Source organism: Triturus cristatus, chromosome 2_2 (genome assembly GCF_964204655.1).
Source record: "Triturus cristatus chromosome 2_2, aTriCri1.1, whole genome shotgun sequence".
In the NCBI taxonomy this organism is placed as follows: Eukaryota; Metazoa; Chordata; class Amphibia; order Caudata; family Salamandridae; genus Triturus; species Triturus cristatus.
In genome coordinates this window covers 138128565-138141007 of record NC_140582.1, presented here as the reverse complement: position 1 = coordinate 138141007, position 12443 = coordinate 138128565, and the positions used below count along the sequence as shown (strand labels likewise).

The 12443-nt window shown below is 43.1% G+C and overlaps 1 protein-coding gene across 9 annotated transcripts in view; it reads right to left on the bottom strand.

Moving 5' to 3' along the window:
- The window catches only part of ADGRL3 (adhesion G protein-coupled receptor L3), a 1231414-nt gene that overhangs the window by 908356 nt on the left and 310615 nt on the right, over positions 1–12443 (bottom strand). The gene's annotated exons all lie outside the window — the stretch shown is intronic.

Below are 12443 nucleotides of genomic sequence, written 5' to 3'. Positions count from 1 at the left end.
TAACATACTTTCATGCAGCACAATGCAGCAAGCCACCTTGCTGTGCTGCAATCTCTTGAGGCATTTTCCTCTAAATTTGTGCTACAGATTGCAGCGCACATAGAAACAGAAAATGATGAGGAGAAACAAAGATTTTTCTCCTTGTTACGCCAACCTCTGGGAGGGGTAGAGATTTCACGCAATCCCAGGTTTACAAGCCTTTGCTTGAAATCCATGGATGGATGCATGGAAATGCCCATGTTTCATCCATGGAATGCCTCCAAGAATAAAATGTAATGCAATGCAATGTAAGCCGCTGAATTGCGTTACATTTTTTTTTACAAAGCCACATAAGGCAGTGCAAATTACCCCTTGCGTGGCTTTTTAAATAGCTTCTAGCATTCTGCATCATGGATGTGCCACAATAGTGGTGTAACCAAGGGGCAAAATGTTAGTAAATCTGACGCTAAGTGTTTTATGAGAGGTAAATGTCATGCACAGCTCAGGGTTTCGCAGCAGTCTGTGAATTGAGAGAGGATGCACTAATGGTCGAAGGATTATTGATTGAGTGGGTATATCAACCACCTCAGCCGATCTTGTGATGGAAGAAGCAATTCTTTAGATAGGTATTGGCTCATGGCTTATGCCTTTCTTGTTATAATTGCCTACATCTGCCAACTTCCCATGATACATAAAACATGACCACAATTGGAAATACCTAAAATCCTTTCCTCTTTTCATCCACACAGTCATAAGTATTTAATGAAGTTGTTCTTAAAAACATGGCTCCTCTAGTATACTTAAGATCTAAATAATTGAAACAGAGAAGGATGGCAGTGTTAAGCTTGCTTATGTGCCTGTCTAGTCTTTTCGGTGTGGGCCTTAAGTTACTCCCAGCATCCCTCTGTGCCCTTGAGATGTAATTATGGGCACCTACCAGGTCTATAAGACGTTCAGGCTTATAAAATAAGCACATGGTTTGCTGTCTTACCTGATGTATACATACTGTGTTCAACAGATCAAAACGTTGGGTCTGATTTAGAGTTTGGAGAATGGGTACGCCATCATACACGTGACAGATATCCCAACCATCTTATTACAAATTCCATAGAATATAATGTACTTGTAAGGGGAGAGGAGTTGGTCTAACGGCTAGGGCGCTCGACCTCAGACCTGGGGAACTGGGTTCGAGTCTCGGTAATGACGCCGAACATCCTGTGATTCTGGGCAAATCACTTAATCTCCCCGTGCCTAACAAAGAGTGAATGTGTGTCCTAATGTAACGTAACCGGTGCTATGTAAAGCTCTCTGATACTGATTGGATTCGGGTCAAGTTTGCGCTATATAAAACTCTGCAAAAAAAAAAAATAATAAGACAGGTGGGCCAGCCGCCAAACTCTAAATCAGGCCCTCTGCCTATATGGAAACTGAATGCTGCTGATGGTGGTCCTTCAACCTACACCATCCTTCTCCTCATTTCTTTGTTTTAAAAAAAATGCTCCCCCTGTCCCCAGCAACAAAAATACACGGAGTTCAGGCTAAAAACACACAACAAAATTACTTTCATTACTCAGTTGTATATCAAAATAGCAACTCCAGAAATATCATGCTACCAAAATGTTGTGGACAAAAATATATATGTAAGTGCATATTGATAAGTATAGATGTACTATTCTTAACTCCACATCTACAAATATATCACCAAGATTTATATATATTTATTACCCAGTGGTTGTAGCCACTGGGTAGTTATAGTTAGGACTTCGTTTCCTTTGGAAAATCATTTTTTGTTTTCCTAATAACTTTGGCGATGTTTCATGAACTTTCCCATAACTTGCCCGAAAAAAAGTTTCTTCCACTTCAGCTTCCTACTAGAAAGTTTTGGGTGATCGACCAAGCGTGGACCAATGAAAGGGGGAGTCCTAAAACACCCTTTCCCCATTCATCTTTCCATAGGAAAACTGAACAGCGATACCACAAAACTGCTGAATGGAGTTACACCAAATTTTTATGAAAGCTAGATCTTGGACCACAAATTGTGCTTTTCGTGATATGATGTAAATCCATTCAGTAGTTTTTGAGCAACTAAAATGTTGTATATTTCACACTGTGGAGGATCAGTGAGCGGGCTGACACATCTCAAGATGAGATCTAATTGGCTGAATACTTAGAGCTCCAGTTCCTGGAAAGATGGTACAAACTTGAAGTTACTGTAGCACAGAAGTCTGCCAGTGAAAAGACAGGGCACTCTTGGAATCCTCACTCATCCCGATAACCAAGCAGAAAGTCGGGAACCTGGGGTTCATCTTTGGGGGCAGACCCAAATTATCTGCGGCAAGTCAACCTGGGTGAAAGTTGGCCTCCTGTCATCAGTGATTTTTGTGTGACCTTTGAAACTGAAGTTCCCAGCCTATTAGATTGTGCTGGCCATGTCACACCTTACTACTTCAATAGGATTGATACTCAGGTGTTGGCAAGAGCCACAAAGTTCCTACAAAGAGCCAAAAAACAAGCGTCACACCAGAATTTGATCTCCAATTCGAACAAGGTCTCTTTTTACATCTTCCATGTTGCCCGCTGAGCTAATAAAGTACTATATCCACAGAGTGTTACCTGTTTCTGTAGTAAAGGTGAGGTCCTTAACATGCCATTGCCCAGGTGAGTAGGACTTGGTGTGATGGCAGTTAATGTTTTTTTTCTATAGTTGTATTTCAAAGCGTGGAGGAGGAGTGATCATGTGACCTGCCTTCCAAACCCAAGGGAAACTAATGTGTGTTTGCGCTGTCTCTGCAAAGTGTAATGCTTTGGGTTTATGGCTCGCCTGACCCTCCACTGATTCCATGTCAGCTGTGTAATGTAATGAATGGTTTGGAAACTTGTTGGACCTCTTGTTGCAATGTATGTCTTCTGCTCTTTCACAGGTGAAGGTCTGTAGAAGCGTATGAGTTTCGAAGGTGCAGTGTGTGTGTGGTTGATTGTCTGATCTTGAAGCGTGTTTTCTGAGATTTGAAACTAGGATAAGTGACTTGTCTTTTTTACTAGTGAATGAGGTTATTCGTATTATTTAGCTCATCAAAACTAGAGAGGCGGGGTTTTCTTGCGCTACAAGCCAAGCCCATTTCAATCCAGCTCTTAGTTGGCGGAATAAGATGGTTGGGAGACCCAATAGGTGTGGTTGTTTTGGGGCAACAGTAACATAGCGCGCAATCTAGGACTACCTCCCTCAAACAGGATACAATTTTAGAAAACTTTTCAAATTTTTTGTCTAATAAAACCTAATTATTTTTATGATTTTTGAGAAGTAGTCAATTCACACTGATTACATTTTCATCTAATTCAAAACACTCACTTACTACCTCTTTTTACACAAATTGTTGTACGTTCAGATGTATTTGTGATGACTGCAAAAAAAGTGGTATCGCATAAGCGGCTACAACATGGAAATACAATATCTTTTTTGTCGTACCCAGTGTACCTGTGTCTTCCTGTGTGGGTTGAGCTCATCCAAATGGGGTGAAGCTTCATTAAAACGAGCCCTTATTTCTGCCTCTTGTGCATTTCCCATTATGAGAGGAGGATCACAATTTGGAAACCATCATGGGTGATGCAAAACTGTCATCTCTTCTCGTGGACATGTGGAGCGGGCCCAACTGACTCATTGAACCTGAAGACCTCCTACATTGAGGAGGAGCAGTCACACCAAATCCATTTCAAAAGACCTTTTGGTTCCTCATCAAAAGCATGGAGATGCAGCCGGAATTTAGGAGCGGCATTTCGGGCCACTTTATTAGGACTGTCAAAGCAGTGAATACTACACAGATTGTTCGAGCAGGATGCAGGAAAACACCAGGGCCGGACTGGCAACGCATAGCAACCCTGGCAATTTTGTAGGACCAGCCTCCCACCATGGGTGAGGGGGCGGGCAGAGGGCTGGCAAGTGTGAAGCACTGCTGCTCTTGTTACTGGGGCTTGATATTGCAGCATCGCGGTAAAACAGGACCCCAGTAACAAAAAATGGCCCCCACTGCTGCAAAACCTACCCCCACCCTTTCTGCCTCCTGCAAAAACACCCAATGACCGTTACGTCCAGTCTGGCCCTGGAAAACCCTGACTACGGGCATTGTATTTTATACACTTTGGCCCTACGGGGAGTTTCCACTGAAAATCCTGTTCCAGCGCAACTTCAGTATCCCTGAGACAAAACTTCAAAACTATTATCAAATATCCAGTGAGCTGTAAGACTTCAAAGCTTGCTTCCCAAAAGCAAAGTAACCATCTTCTCAGCGCCCAAACTGTATGACCTAGACCCATCAGATCCATCAGAGCTCTGAGGATCTCAGCATTTAAATGTGACATCAGAGCTCTTATTTTGGTAGAAGATAACTGGTTTCCAGTTAAACAAAGAAACTAACCCATGACACTGACAGCTCATCTGTCAATGGCCCAGATATGTCAGGGCAGGTTGTTCCACAAGAAAATGTGTGTTAAAGCGCAGTCAGATCAGAGATATAAATACCAAAAAAGTACCGAAAAGTGATAAAGTTGTGATTCGAGAGGCAACTTCAAAACAGTTTTACAATAAACATTAAGACCAACTAACATAAGGTAAAATTGCAATTTGATAATGAAAAGATTTGTCCTGGTTGCAGTTTTTCAATGTTAAACAATTTTTAGGTCTCAGAACTCTAGGCCTTGTGGTAACCTACCAAAAGCACCTCTATAAAAGAACACTTGATGCAGGTTGGATTCAATTCACAAATAACTCAAATGAAGGCAGACGAATCACACCAAATTGTTGTCAGAAAGTCCAATTTGCTCCCTAGCTCTGTCCAGTGGCGGCTGCTCCCAGACAGTACTAGTGGGCAGGAAGTGGGGTTTTAAAAAAAAATCACTTACCTGCCGGCCAGCCACCGCTTCTCCTAAGGCCTCTCTGTCCTCTTCCTACTGTGTGAACCGGAAGCAGGAAGCACCCAGGCTCCCCTAAGCAAATCACAACACTGCTGTCAACATGACAGCAGCGTTGTGATTGGTCTGAGCGCCGTGGTTTGATGCTCAGACAGGGCCTGGAGGCCTTGGTAAGTTCTCCACCTAGACTGTACAATACAGCCGGTGGAGAACATGCAAAGTGCGCATAACTGTTTGGCTGTCCCAAGACGCCCGGCCAAACAGTTATTCGCACTTAAAGAGTTTCACCACTCCTCTCCCTTGCTCTGCCCGGCTAAGCCCGCCCCGCAAAACTGCGTCAGCACAGGAAAATATAATGATAATAACATTGCGTTATTATTTTATTTTTCCTTTCTTGCACTGCTGAAAAGCAGTGAAGTGACGCCCCTCCGCCTTAGCGGAGGAGCTGCCTCTGGCTCTTTCAATGGACAAAGTGTATCTTTCTATCCCAACCATGAGGATGTATCAACAAATAACAATATACTGCAAATGAATGTCCTGGAGGATGAAGGGGTTAAACATAAACAGTACTGGTACGATAGACAATTTAGCTCCAGGGTCTTGCTGTTCATGCCCGCCCAAAAAACGGCGGTGAGACTCGTTATATAATTATTTCTCTCCTCACAAACATCAATGCGCATTAATAATGTAAGAGCGCAGACATTCAGCAGAGTACGTCATCACAGGCCTCGGAGCGAACGCCGGTCTCGAGCTCCGCGCGCGTTTCATCCACGTTTCCTACCACATTTCATCTTTTTGGTAAAAGCAGGGTGTCTGCATTTCCTTCCAATAACAATAATGGAAAAAAGAGAAAGGAAAAGAGTTGTGACATGCCTAAGAATTGTTTATTTTAGCCCGGAGACTTCAAAGGGGGGCCTGGCGGCCTGCCCTGCCCCTGATCGTGCAGACTCAAAGTCTGAGCAGCAAATGGCAGACTTAAATAATTACAATGTGTTACATAAAACCGTGGACAGTGCGACTGAACCGTAAAACACCCCATACTATCATCTCCTCCTCAAACACAAGTTGTGCACGGCAACCAGATCCAGATGCGGCAGGAAATGAACACTTTTTCACGTGTGTATATTGTAGTCCTTGAGCGAACTGTGGTTCAAGTGATGTTAACAATAGAAGTAAAAAAAAGACTCCCGGGTACTCAAGCTCTAATACACAACTCATTCCTCGCGCAGCATTGACAAGTGTGGGTGTACCGCATGGTGCTCACTGTAACTGTGGATGACTGAGCCTCTCATTATGGAAGTCACAGGATTCCTTTTTTTGTTTTTTTGCATATTTATATAGCGCGAACTCGACCCGAAGGTATTGGAGCGCTTTACATAGCACCGTATTTACATTACACATTCAGGCACGGGGAGATTTGGGGGCATATTATCAAGCCAGGCGATAAAATTATCGCCGTTTTAGCGGCAGAAAATGGACTTGATAATATGCTCTATGGAATTCCAATTGAAGCCCATGCTAGATGTCCTTCACATCTAACATGGGCTTCAATTGGAATTCCATAGAGAAAATTATCAAGCCCATTATCGCCGTTTTAGCTGCAGTTTTCTGCCGCTAAAGCGGCGATAATTTTATCACCTGGCTTGATAATATGCCCCTAAGTGATTTGCCCAGAATCACAGGATGTGGACGCGACCTCGAGGCTCGAACCCTGCGGTTGTACCACACAATTAAAATTCTGCATGTTGCTATGAGTTCTGCGGTGGAGAGCCCGCACCATTCCTATTTTGCTCTACAGGAATGGGGAACCACTGAGGCAATCCATGTTTCTGCCCTGATTAATAAAGGTAATTCCTGAATTCCTCCAGGCTGGTTTCCATCTACGGAGTCCACTAGGTTTTTCCGGCTGAAATTCGTCCGCAGAAGACTTGGGTGCCATGATGCCACATGTGAATATACGACAAATTTCAGAATAAAGATTCAGGTGGGAGCTCACGTTTGCAACAAAATCATTAAAACGAATGAGGGAATACCTTTGCCACTGCCCCCACTCACCAGGAAGTGGTACACAGTGAGTGTGCCCCCCTGAGTGCACCAATTGGGTGTGAGCATGGGGTCCAGGGACGCCTTCAGGCATTCCCCTACTGGCAGGTGCAATGACACACTGCACCCTCTTTCTGGGATATCCCTGCCCCCTCTGACATTACAGGTCAAACATTTGAAAGCATCCAGGGCTGTGCCGAACAGATTCAATATAGGGGCGCTGACTTGTAGGCTGGAACAGTTCGCTTCACTTTTAATGTAATCCATCACCAGGCACACCAGATGAAGACGCAAGGACGTGGCTCACAAATATCACCTCTGGAGTGACATAGAAGGTGCCCAATGTACTTACACCAACTGTTTTATATTGTATTCACAAAAACCTGAACTTGAGCAAACAAATAGATCAGTGGGACATCTTTGAGATATTCAGGTTCAAATTGATTTTTTTAAACACTTTCTCAAGTACATCACAGAGATGACGCTGTGCAAATATTTGCAAATGCGGAAAGATGGCTGAAGTGAATCTAAGAAGTTCACAAGAATCTCATAGCCTTCTACACTGGAAATCTGTGTGAATCTTACTTTAGGTGTCTCCTTCACTGGACAAGCCCTCAGTGAGTGATCAGGACAGTCCATGCTACTAAAAAGTGGCATGAACAAAAAAAAACACTTTAATGTTTAGAAAACACAGATTAGACAAAAAACATAGGCCAGCCTGGAAAAAGGGCCTTTGTACTCTCCGATAACTCAAGCTTCCTTAACTTTGTGTTCAAGAGCGGCCAAAGGTGAGCTATCTGCTCTGTTTCAGGTGAAGCCATTCCAGGGACTGTTCCCAGTGCATATGTACTAGCAAATTGTGGAACCCCCTCCCTGGGATGTTGCAGGGTAAGCAGATTTGGGAAACTTTGGAAAGTTTATTAACCTGTCTAAGTAGGGTATACGACTGCTGCTCTCACCAGTATGGTAACGATATGGCTCTAGTGCTCCAGGTCCTCAATGGCCCTCAATTATTCTTAGTATCAAAGGTATGTACGTTCTATTAGGGGTGTAAACCTATTCCATGACAAGCCCATTGGGTATGTATGTGGTACAGTGTTCAAAACAAACAATAACGTAATATTTAGGCCATTTATTTCGTAGCAAATATGAATTTGTCAGGCTAATCGGCATGCAACAATGGCACTTAGGACCCTTGCATCAAGGTATTTCAATCAAGGTGTTCACCCCAGAATCAAGAAAAAACAGAAGCTTTGGGTATACAATTGTTTACTTTGAAGCAACCATATTTGCCTATTGTAGTGAAAATGTCATATTGCTTACAATGCAGTAATTCACCAATGCCCAGTGACTGGAAAGTCAGTGAAGAGAGCTGCCGTGGAAAAGAAGATTTAACAAATTTTCTCTTGCGGTGCGCTTGAGTGCCACTACTGCTCTGCACATGGCAAAGGGACGAAGCAAAAAGTGTAAAATACAGTAATTTTAAATTGCCTGTTGATTTTTGTTTATTGCAGGGGCTTTTTTATTGAGCACATCAAGCAAAGCTAAGGAGTGATAAAGATAATCGCCTTTATTGGGATTACGGCCCTGCATAAACAATTCTTAACCACACTCATGATGGAAAAAATAAACGTGTGTGTATGTTTGTTGATGGGTGTTTGTGTAAGTGCGTATTGCTTCTCGATTTGCATCACACTAGGCAAAGAGAAAATGTGTGTTATTCAATTCCTTGTGCTTGGGTCAATGGTGAGCCATGCTGTATGAATGCTTCACGGTTCATTAAAGCATGACGCATCAGAAAAAAACATAAAATATCATAAAATCAAGTATATATGGGGGAAATGGGGAAAAACAGCATGGAGAGTGGGCAAGGTTTGCAAGAATGGAAAAAGGTAGATTTGAAGAATTTGAGGTGAACAGATACCACTCTTCAAGGAACATAAATTAGTGTTTTGATTCCTTCGCCATATGTATTAGCTGTCTGCCTGTAAGATGTATGGAAAATGTGCCTTCACCAGGAACCAAGGCCGGATCACCAATAATGTGCTACTAGGCAACAGCAAGATGGCGCCATATTGTCCATAAAAGCATACAATATGGCCTCACAGCTAGACAAGCAAGGAGTTAAAATGTCTTTCTGTCCATTAACTTGCACTCCTGAAAAAGAGGAAAAGCTTACTCAATGCAGTCCGGCTGTTACCACACAAAAGGGCAGTGCATAATCCACACTAAACCCACCACAACACAGGGGGGCTCGAAATCCAAGCCTGCGTTTCCTCTGCCACAGCACAGAACCCTCTTGCCCTTGAGGTCTAATTATTACATCTGAAAAGACTTGTGTCCAGGCTGCTCAGACTGGGCCTGGCATTTCAAAAGCCCATTAGTCGCAGTTATGTTCACGGCAAGATCCGCATGCATGAAGCGGTTTACTCAAAATTGTCAGGTTACACGCACAGCCCTACGAGACATTTCACTTGCTTCTGTCAGTCAACCTGGTCCCCCCTGCCCCCACCCAAATGTGCCCTTGAATAAAACCAACAGCGTCTTATGATAGTCGAGGTGATGCTGGAGGGACAGAGAACCCCCATGAGTTGTGTGGTGTAGCATATATAGGACCACTGGAAAAAAGAGATTCTAACTTGTTTCCTGCATAATAATGGATTTTCCGCTCTTGCCACATAATTAATTATCTTCTGTATAATTTGCAGATTTTATTGCACATATGCTGTTTGAAGCTCAAAGGTTCAAAAGTTGTTAAAAAAGCTTCAGAACATGTTGCTGCAAATGGCAGACCTTTTGTTATTATGAGGCAGGTCACCTTTCAGTTGCTGTTTGCTGTATTTACATGTTAAACTCATATTACTGACCTGACTCGTATGCTCTTACAGTGTTAACGTGTAAAAATGACAAAATAGTGAAGTGATACTACTTCAAAATGTTCCCCACTGCATTGCATAATTTGCCTTTTCTTCATGCATAATTTGGTCATCTCCTGCCTCATAATTCCAGAGGCCCTGAATATACACTTCTGATTTCAGACACTACTACACAACATGGTGGACTGGATCCCCAGAGCGCGCGAGTGATTGACAGTGAACAGGGGGGAGGACGCGCATTATGAAGGGGATTACAGCAAGATACCCGGTCCTGCCATCTCAGCAACACAAATTGTTTTACAGTAATACCTGAAAAAGGCAGGCTACTAACAAAATGCTCAATTCTTTGTTTCAGGTGGTCAGCACAGGGAATGTGGTCATAGTTGACATGAATGCCGTCTGGGCATGGGCCTCGCTGCTTGGTAACTTAACCCGAACCACAAGGCACGAGACGGCCATGTGGTCCCGCCTTCATAATGCAGCGCGCCACTTGTAAACTTCACACTTGCATGTATGCAGCACAATGCTAATGGAATTTTTATTTGAGCTTTGCTTCAACATTTTTTATGCTTATGAACTTGGACTAAAGTGCTTAAAATATTCCAGATGTAGGCAAGCAATGATTCTTGCAAGGATTTGGGGAAAGAGCAGTTTCTAGCACACCCCGGTGCGCCTGAACTGCAATAACTTCCCCCTAGTTATGCGTTAATGTACACTCCAGATTGCACAGATGTGCTGATAAAATCTGTGGCATAATTTTTTTTAAAAGCTCAGAAATGTTTTTAAAGTGTTAATGTCCTGTCCTACATTTCAACCAGATTTGAATTGTCAAAGAAAATACTGATTGCACTTTTTGTGCGAATGTGCACGTGAATGTGTGTGTGTGCATATACCTGTGTGTGTGCGCGCGTGCGTGAGTGTGTGCTTTTGGAGACAAAGTGTGAAAGTCTCTGCTGAGGTGGGAACTGTTTCCATGGTACCCACCCTCAAGTTGTGACTTCAAGCCCCATTTAAAATCTGTGAGCAAGTGCGCATGCGCCTTAACGTCTGTATCTTACTAGAACGTTCCCTTTTCGGGGGTACTGAGCTACCTCACAAGAGCTTCCAAGCCTGAGGTATGCGGCCACTCCCTTGCAAGGCAAAGTGAGGAATCTGCTCAACCCATACAGACATTCGTAAGCTCTTCATCGAGGCACGAGTTAATTCCTTTGCAATATGTGCCTAATTAGTTGACCGTTTTTGTGATGGGCACTCTGATATAAAACACCCAGCACACATACATACCTTTCACTATTCCTATACCTCCTGACTCATTTGACGGATTTAAAAGGGACGTTTACTGAGTACGGCTGAGACAAAATATGTCTGCAGCTGAATAAGGCTTGGAACACAGAACCATTTTTAGATGAACAGCCAAGGTTGCACAAGGTGGGGTGACGTACTTAATGCAGAGGTAAAACATATATAGTAAGACACTAAGAAGGAGAAAATTCGCCTCTTGACATTTCAGGATATGTTTTTGTGCCTTTAAATAACACGAGTGGCGCGAGGAAAATCTATTTGGGCAGTACTTATAACCCTCTCCAAATTAAACCATTCCAGACATTGGCTAAGAGAACTAATGAGCTTTTCATGTAAATCACGCAATTTCCAGCCGAATTGTCCTTCCACCAACAGGCACTTGCGCGGAATAGCAATGAAGGAAGGGCTCGGAGAGCCGGGGCTCTGCTGCCGCCTGTTTGTCGCGAGACGCCGCCGCCAGCTTCTCTTCCGGTCACCGACGCGGGATAAACCATTTCAGAGCGCAGCCCGCTTGGACGAGAAACAACGCGAGCTTCATCTAAGGAATGTTTACATCCCCAGACTTGGGGCTTTCAGACATTATTGAAAACGTCAGCCTTTGTAATAAACGCGGGGTCGAGCTGCGTAGCGCTGCAAGTAATGGAGGCATCCATCAGCAAAGACCTGGAAAAATATGATTGCCGTGCATGTCAATGTATAAATAATGTAAATGTAAAATGAATGTTTTTTTAAAGCATGTTCAGGGCTGACCAGATGTGGCAGTTTGATGGCAGCAAACGCCAGAGGGATCCACATTATCAAAGATTAAAAAGAATGCATGGCTGCCATTTAATCTCCTATAAAGTGCCGTATTATTATATTAGAACTGTACAGTGACTGATAGCTTCTGACACGTTTCATGGACCTCTGTCTCTGTTCCTAAAAATGCCAAGGGTAGCCGCAAGCAGTCATTCGTAGATTGCTCCGCCTATGGGTATTCTAAAATCCTTACATTTCCTTCCTTCTCTTTATCCTTTTTTTCAGTATTTTGTCTCTCTGTCTTCCTTCCTGTCTTTCCCATCTTGCTTTCCTTTCTCTTTTCATCCTTTCTGTATTTAATTTTTGGTACATCTTTCTTTTTATTTTTCCTTGTTTTTATCTTTACTTCCTGTCTCCATCCTTTTTTGTCTTTGTCCTTTCTTCCTTTTTATCAGTCGTCCATTCTTCCTTCTCACATCCATCAATCAACTCTATTGTTTGTCTCCATCCATTCTTCTCTCTATCCATCCCTTTACCCTCCTGCCCACCCATCTATCACTGCATCCATTAATCTATCCTCTTTGCTTTTCTCATTCATCT